This window comes from Ascaphus truei, chromosome 3 (assembly GCF_040206685.1).
Source record: "Ascaphus truei isolate aAscTru1 chromosome 3, aAscTru1.hap1, whole genome shotgun sequence".
Classification (NCBI taxonomy): domain Eukaryota; kingdom Metazoa; phylum Chordata; class Amphibia; order Anura; family Ascaphidae; genus Ascaphus; species Ascaphus truei.
Genome location: NC_134485.1, coordinates 550,116 through 559,120, shown reverse-complemented (window position 1 = coordinate 559,120; position 9,005 = coordinate 550,116). Strand labels below are relative to the sequence as shown.

General features: G+C 42.8%; 1 non-coding gene across 1 annotated transcript; it reads right to left on the bottom strand.

Moving 5' to 3' along the window:
• Nucleotides 1-8,679: 8,679 nt before the first annotated feature.
• On the bottom strand, nucleotides 8,680-8,765 carry TRNAL-CAA (transfer RNA leucine (anticodon CAA)). The gene has a single exon. It is a non-coding gene; the product is annotated as a tRNA-Leu (tRNA).
• Nucleotides 8,766-9,005: the final 240 nt, after the last annotated feature.

The window sequence follows — 9,005 nt, the reverse complement described above, 5'->3', positions numbered from 1 at the left end:
GACAGTATGTGAGTGTGAGTCAGACAGTGTGTGTGCGTGTGTGTGTGTCAGTCAGCGTGTGTGCGTGTGTGTCAGTCAGCGTGTGTGCGTGTTTGTGTCAGTCAGCGTGTGTGCGTGTGTCAGACAGCGTGTGTGCCAGTCAGCGTGTGTGTGCGTGTGTCAGTCAGCGTGTGTGCGTGTGTCAGACAGTTTGTGAGTGTGGTTCAGTCAGCGTGTGTGTGTGTGTCAGTCAGCGTGTGTGCGTGTGTGTGTCAGTCAGCGTGTGTGCGTGTTTGTGTCAGTCAGCGTGTGTGAGTGTGAGTCAGTCAGCGTGTGTGCGTGTGTCAGTCAGCATGTGTGCCAGTCAGCGTGTGTGTGCGTGTGTCAGTCAGCGTGTGTGCGTGTGTCAGACAGTTTGTGAGTGTGGTTCAGTCAGCGTGTGTGCGTGTGTCAGTCAGCGTGTGTGCGTGTGTCAGACAGTTTGTGAGTGTGTGTCAGTCAGCGTGTGTGCGTGTGTCAGACAGTATGTGAGTGTGAGTCAGACAGTGTGTGAGTGTGAGTCAGTCAGTGTGAATGTGAGTCAGTCAGTGTGAGTGTGAGTCAGTCAGTGTGTGAGTGTGAGTCAGTCAGTGTGAGAGTGTGAGTCAGTCAGTGTGAGTGTGAGTCAGTCAGTGTGAGTCTGTGTGTGTGTGTCAAGTCAGTGTATGTATCTCTCTCTGTGTTGTGTGAATGTCTCTCTGTGCTGTGCCCCCCCCCTCCTTCTCCCCCCCTCCCACTACCCCCGGCGGAGCTGCGGACACGGCTGTGTGTCCTGCTGCAGCCAGCCACCCACCCCCCCCGGTGACATGGTGGTCCCACTACCCCCCTCTTCCCACTACCCCCCTCCTCCCACTACCCCCCTCCTCCCACTACCCCCTTCCTCCCACTACCCCCCTCCTCCCACTACCCTGCTCCTCCCACTACCCCCCTCCTCCCACTACCCCCCTCCTCCCACTACCCCCCTCCTCCCACTACCCTGCTCCTCCCACTACCCCCCTCCTCCCACTACCCCTCTCCTCCCACTACCCCCCTCCTCCCTCTACCCTGCTCCTCCCACTACCCCCCTCCTCCCACTACCCCCCTCCTCCCACTACCCCGCTCCTCCCACTTCCCCCGGCGGAGCAGGAAAGGGGGGGAGGAGGGGGGTGTCCCGGTCGGGCGGTCTCTGCTGTCCCAGCCGCACCGGCAGCTGCGGGTCGCTGTTTGTGGGTGACGGGGTGCAGTGCCCGCCGCTTCTGCGCATGTGTGGCGTCTGTCAGTGGCGCCATCACAACTGCGCATGCGCGGCATGGCAGCGGGCATGGGCAGCGGACGGGGACAGGGAACGGCAGCCGCTGCATGTGACAGAGGGAGTGTGGGGGGAGTGGTGGCCATTACATGACGTCACTTCCGTTTCATAGTTCATCTCCATCCATCCAGTTTTGCTCCATCAAACTAGGTGCCACTAAAGAAGTTTCACTTCAAAAATTAACAGCTTATTTACAGTTTCAACCAGTCAGCCGACGGCGTTAATAGACTACCCCTCCTCTTGTTTAGTAAATACCCCGGCGGGGATGTTAAACCAGGGCGCTTAAAGAACTGTAACGCAAATCAGAGGTTCTTTTCTGTAGTGGTAAAAGGGGTGATGAAGGAGGGGGTGTTGTATCGGGGGGCAGTATTTTTAAGCGATCCAGGAATTCTCTATTTGTCGCATTACCCACAACAGATGAGGGGATATTCAGTTCAGCCATCGCAGACAGAAAAGGGCTCCATCCCTGGGGTATTTTTTACGCTGTGTAACAGTGTGACTTTGTGTAACACCGCGTACCAAATCCAGTAGATTAGAGCCGGGTATAACGTGTTTTTTATAAATAAACTCCCCTTTGTCATTCCAGCTTGTAATATGTTTAGCCTGAAACATTTTACTGAGCAATAACTCTGCATTTTTCTTGAAGCGGACGCTCACATTAGTAACAACCTCACGAATCAGATTGTCAGTCGTATCTGATGAGACAATATCCTGGAAGTGTAAAGGGGGAGAGGCTGTTTCATCAGTAGGCATTAAAAGGGTTAGGCGGTTCTTCTCCCCGTCGCTCTGTTTAGCATGCACCAAGTATTTCTGCAGGACAGTAGTGAATCTTTTTATCTTTTCATCCTCTAATAAATTATTGCTGCTTAAGATCGCATTAATTTCTGTGTCTAGGCGCTGCATGGCAGCTTCACGTATGTCGCCCTCTCGCTGGGGGGGGCGCTGTAAACGATCCATATCTTGTTTGGGGACCAGGTACATTTTCTCAGCATATTCCATTAGCGGTTAGTGAGAAGGCCAGTCAGCAGCGGTATAGCAAAACCCAAAAGAGAGCCAATAAAGCCGCCGGACTGCTTCACCAGGCGTTTCTTTTTTACAATTGTAAATTTTTTATCACTCAGCTTTTTTATCATTTTACGCCACTTTTTAAGTATGCCAATTTGCCGCTTTGATAAAGGTATTTTACCTTTTAGAGCATTGAGGGCTATCTCGCATATGGCGATGACTAAATCATTAGACGCTGAACACAGAATAACTTTTTTTTTCTTTGGTGAAGCCCTTATTAATACTTTTAAAGTATGCCAATTGCGGCGTAGTCGGTTAGACGTTTACAACAGCGGAGTGGCTACAAGTAATGACAATTTACAGATAATTATCTCTTTTTAGAACTGTTTTTTTTTAAAACATAGACCTGTGGGGCTGTCAGGCGGAAAGATACCGGTTCTTAAGCGGTACTCATCAGGGGTCGTGGCTCTTAAATCTACTAACAAAAAACCATAGGGGACACGTGTGGCATCTTCAAAAGCCTCTAAAAAGAAGTGTAATTTACCAGGATACATTTGACGCGCTAACGTGTTAATTTGTAATTTATCCCTAGGATTTTTAAAAAGAACCATATATTTAGTGTTTAAATTTATGGTTCTGCTTTTTTTACCCTGGCAAAAAACATTTTGTACGAGGTACATGATACTGAGGTTTCTGTGATGCACATACTTGGTGAATGCTTTTTCAATTTCAGAGCTCTCACTGGCGGCTTCCATCAAGTCATCAACGATTGTCAAATTCACTTTACCCGGGGGAAAAAGAGCATCGTCATTAAATGTAGTGGGTATACCCTCAATAAATCTAATGTGGGGCATAGTGCTTAACAGTTCATCATAAAGATTTTGCCAGCAAGCATAAAACCATACGATATTATCAGGCCTGAGTGACAAGTGAGTGCTAGAATGTTGCAAAATCTGTTTAACAAAATAGCTTTCCCCTGAATTTGACGGTCCGGCTAAAATGCACGAGAAAGGATGTTGAAGCCTGATATCCATTACAGATTTATAATTAGTAACCAAAGGGTAGGGTTGTGAAGTCGTTGGTCAGCTGTCGTTTCGTGTACAAACACTTTTGTGTTTTCCACTCGTCTCAATCTGTCAGTAACGTTTATTTCGGACAATCCCAGCCTGTTGTACCACAATCTTTTTCTGATCTTCAGGATCAGCGTTTAAGGGGTAGTCCAGGACAATATCTTTTAAAGTGTCAAAGTTAATCAATTCAGCGTTTGCAGCGTTCAGTGTTATACCTTTAACTTTTAGACACGTTTTACCAGCGGAAAGCTTGTAGCCATACAGTAAGTCTTGGGGCCGGCGGAAACAAATTCTGTAATGTATGTACCAGTCGGTAGTTCACTAGTCAGCTCCCCTAAGTAGTCCCCCATAGGCGGATTCTAGTCACCTGTTTTGCTAACAAAAAGACAGAGTCATGGTAGAGACACCTCTCTTGTAGCTTGTCCAAAACGTTGTACAGTTCAAGTCAGGCAAAACGTTGTACAGTTCAAGTCGGGCATAGGTGGTCATAAAACAGGCAATAAAAATATTGACATTACGACCTACAGTGTATCCTTCCTTTGTATACTTCCAGCTAACCATGGCCGTGTCATAATCTAGGAAGTCTAAAGATGACACATCGTATTGCGTTGAAAAGGCGTAACCAAAAATTTCATCAGGGCTTGTTACAATACTTGTATTTTGTAAATTAGTCTTCTGACCGAATTTACCCCACAAAGAATTTAGAAACAGTTTAGAAATTTGTCTTTTTGCAGGGTTAAAGTCGATTTTATCAGCGCGTAAACGTATACCCTCTTTTGAACAATACTCTTTGATGTATTTTTGTTTTTTGGACTCGTCTGTACACCAGCTGGGGTAGCCAGATGCCTCCTGTTTGTCCCTGAGGTGCACCTTAATGTATTTAGCAAACAGTTTGTCTGTATAATGTTCAAAGTGCCAAATTTAAAAAATTTGACACAACCGGTACCCTTTCTTCAACGCTGCCTGAATTTCAACCGTACACCACGTACCGGTCAATGGCCGCTCCTCATCCATATGTCAGCAAGGCGTCGTCTGGTTGGCACCTCATAAAGGGGGCTGTATCTCGGGGAGCAGGGGGTCCCCAGACCTGAAACCAACGCAGTTCAGCTCCGGAGACCCCCTGCACATCTACACTATCAATAAAAATGTATTTCAAATAATTTTTAATGTGCCGATGTTTGCGCAGAGAGAGAGCAGCGGTTCTCTCTCTTCTGCAAACACATCTCGCCCCCGCCGCCCATACAGTAGTATCATTTATGTATGTGCATATACAGTACTGTATGTGTACAGTACTGTATGTTAGGGGTTATAGGGTAGTTTTTATACAGTATATATATATATATATATATATATACAGTATATATACTGCATTACAATTCATTATAGGGGACAGCTTCAAAGAGAACAGCTCGCAAGCGCCACCATGTGTTTTTACACGGCATTGCAGTATTTCAGCCAGCCGGAATAAAATGCTTAAATCCCTGCCGGGAAAATAACGCTATACACTCCGGCAGAAAACGATCAGAAACCTGAATACACCCGGGTATACCCGAATTCGCGGGACTAGCCGAGCGAGAATAAAGTGTGTCGCCACTGTACATTACACAATAACATGTATATAGATGCTTGAATGGCTCAACAACACAATATACTCACTAGGCTTTTCAGGTTGTGGGGCCGTTGGTTTCTTGTTCTGGCTTTGTATTTCAGCGACGACTTTTGATCTTCTAACGCTTTGGTGCCAGTGCATTTTTGAAACTGTGAACAATGTCCTCAGTAATAAAATGTTTTATAATAGACAGCAGCATTTAAAAATAAAAAATAGCTACACAATTATTGTGGCTGTATGCCCCTATTGTTGGCTATAAAAAAAAGTGTAATAAAATGAATAGAAACACTCTCTTAGTCATCTTAGATATATAATTACAGACGTAATCTATAAAGTTTTAAATAAGTTCAAAACATGTCTATAGTGTTAGTTTAAATATAACTGCGATATCTTGTCACTCCAACGGGGCCGTTTCTGAAAGGGCGGCCAGTGGCTGTATTTCCACATACAGACTTTTTCTATGCTCGTCTGTGTAGGCTGTATTTCAAAGATATCCAGTTCAGATTTAGCGCATTCTATGGATTTGGTGTTAATAAACGCCATGCTGAAATAACTTTTTTTTGTCTTGTCAATTGAATCAAAAGATGTCGTTTAAGTTCCGTCGTGAGGTTTTTTTCTTCTTTTTGACGTTGCGACTGCTCTTTTTGTTTTGATAACGGGCTGTGCTGGGTGGGAATGCAACGCTGCGCTTGCGTTTGCCTTTAGCATTGCTTCTACTGATGTACACGAGACCGGACCCATCTTGTGCTGCACCGCCCATTTTATTCGTCACCGCGGTTGAAACACGCCCCACAACGTCTCTAGCGATATTTAGTGCTGCAGTTTTTACATGCGGTTTTACAATATCAAAGCCGCGCCTGAATAACGGCACCGCCCGTCTAAAGAGACTGCGGAAAACGCCTGCTAATCCACGGCCGTACATATAAGGGCTCCCATGAAAACCCTGTAAGCCATTTCCCGCCTGTGCTCTATAGTACATACTGTAAACCTGTGGCTCGCCATAATTTTTAACAGCCACCATGTTGCCGGCCCCTTCAATACAGAGAGCCTTTGCGCGGCCGAAAGTGTAGTTTTACAATGGACTTCCCGTACTTGAATGAGACGTTCTTATTTTGGTCGTTCTTTATCTCGATTGTAATGCAATCGATGTGATATTTACTGACGGGTATGTAATCAGGTTTTATGTAGCGCTGCGTAATGATATCATTATTATTGCCGGTGATTTCAACGGTACGCAGTAGTGGGACAAAACTGTGACCTACGCGTTGATGCATAATGATGTCGGTATAAACAAATATTGTATAAAAGCCAATTTATTATATCTGCACATATTTTATCCCTTTATTCAATTTTATCGATGCTATTAGAATCCATGCCTAGAATGTTCATCATACGTTCTGTGGCTGTAAAGCGTTGTGTACCCACAACAGACACTGTTCTTTCAAAGTCGTCATATTTCAATTTCACTTTGCTGCTGACCATCGCATCATTAAAAGACCTAACCAATTCATTAATATCACTATAATACCCCGCTTTTACCATGAAGTTTGATTTAATGGCGTTTAGCGGTGCTACATGTATTGTGCTGTCTGACGCAGCGTTCCATATCTGTGGACTTAGTTGTGTTACAGATACGTTACCGTCCACGTTTTCAAATGTATTCTAAGTATGCGGATACTGTATTTCTGTTAAAGCAACCTCCCATTCACCTTTTAAAATAATGGGCTTGGCTAGTTTTGTCGTATAATTAGAAATGTCATTTTGGGGGAACGTTTTGTATGACGCATTACTAGGCAACGTTACATAAAATGCAATATCCTCCATGGCTGCGTATTTTTACAAACGAGTTAGTTGTGCTTTTTCTATCCAGCTGTTGAATTTTGTAGGGTATCCCCACCATTTAACGTAGTAGACGATTTTACGCCTTACGCTTTTTTGTTTTAATATCTTCTCAATTCTGTAAACGCGATTTTAAATTCTTTGGTATTTTTTGTATCTCTTCAGCGTAGAATGAGCCTTCTATGGCCTCACCAGCGCTATCTGTAAGCTTATACAGAGGTTTCACGCATTTCGTGTGTACATCAGCAATAATAAATATTGCATCTGTAAAACACTGTTCATAACCCTTTGTAAAAACGCCTTTATACTTTGATATCCGAACGTGGTCTCCAATTTTTAAAAGCGGCTTAATTTTCTTAGAACTCACATGTGGCCTATAAATAGTATTCCATTCGGTGAGAGAATTCGCTTGTGTTACATCCTTTGGAGCACACTTAATGGTGCGATGTGACGTGTGGTTATAGTTGTATATTAAGTCTGATAACACATCGCTGTACCGGTACGTATTATGAGCTGTGAAAAAGCGCCACATTTTCGTTTTTAATGTCCTAATAAAGCGTTCAATAATGGCGGCCTTAATTGAGCTGCCAGAAATGAAACTGTTAATGCCATATTTTTTGAGCAGTAAATTAATATTCTTATTCAAGACTTCTTTACCCTCGTCAGTTTGTAACTTTTGAGGCACACGGCCCTCTAAGAAAATTTCCTGCAATGCAGTAGCAACGCTTAACCCGGTTTTATTTTGAAACAATTTCGCCCAAGCGTATTTTTGCCAAAATATCAATAACCGTCAGTATATAGCGGGCGCGTCATTAAACTTGGCAAAATTAATCATTGATACGAGGTCTGCCTGCCATTGCAAATCTACATTCGAAAAGCAAATCATATTCCTTTTGAAATTTTTTCGCGCTGGTTTGTATAACGAATAGACATCTTGATCTGAAAGATCATTTTTGACCGTTGCATCTGAAATACCGTATTTTTGTGCTGCATTATATTAACTTTGGAACCCGGCGTTTTCGGTGTGTAATATATTTTTCGTAATTGTGCATCCGTTTTTTTTGATCTTGTATGACTGTGCATTCTTTAAATTGTTTCATAAATCAATATAATGTTTCTATGGTCCTTTCCGCATCTGTTTAAAGCGTTACTGATAACCTGTTGAACCTCACATAAGGTATCACTCAGGATAGCCAAACAGTGAAAATAATCATGCTTAATGCTTTGTTTCTCCTGATAAGCCTATCAATCAGTAATTATTCACAGTGCTGGAATAATTATATATCAACATACGACACAGCTGTTCTCAATTAACACCGCATGTGTTTGTCTGTTCTGCCATTGTGCCCCCACACCCCTCTGCCAATGAGGATGTTGTTTCAACTGCTATGACCGCATTTCAAAGCTTTTTGAAATGCCTTACTTACTTTTTTTTTTTACTTGTAAATACGCCTTGTAATTAATTCATGCTTGAAACTGTTGTAGCTTTTAAAAATAAAATAAATAAAATAAATATTTTTGACTATTATACACTTGTGCTTTTTTTTTATGTAGCCCTGTTGCGGCTAACACATGTACAGCCTATATACTGTACAAATAAAAAATATTTAAAAAGAGTTTATCCTCTTAAAGCAGTAATCGGTCTAAATTTAAAAAATGCTATGCCCTCTTTTCATAGTCTTTTGAAATACCTTATTTACTTTTTTTTTTTTACTTGTAAATACGCCTTGTAATTAATTCATGCTTGAAAATGTTGTATCTTTTAAAAATAAACAATTTTTTAAAATTATACACTTGTGCTTTTTATTTTTCACAGACTATATACAAATAAAAAATATATAAAAAGATTATGTCAGGGGAGGGATTCGAACCCACAAGTACATACATCCATTGGATCTTGAGTCCAACACCTTAAACCACTCGGCCACCCTGAGACTTGAGGGGTTACTCCTCTTAAAGCAGTATTCGGTCTGAATTCAAAAAATGCTATGGCCTCTTTTCATAGTCTTTTGAAATTTTCTGACATGCGCACTGCGTTATTTCAGAATAAACATGTCCAGACTTGCCCGTATGAAAAAAAACATGTTCGGGCATGTCCCAAACGCCTATAAACATGCCCGGACATGCCCCGCATATGTATACGCCCCCTCCAATCTACGTCAACAGTACGCACCAA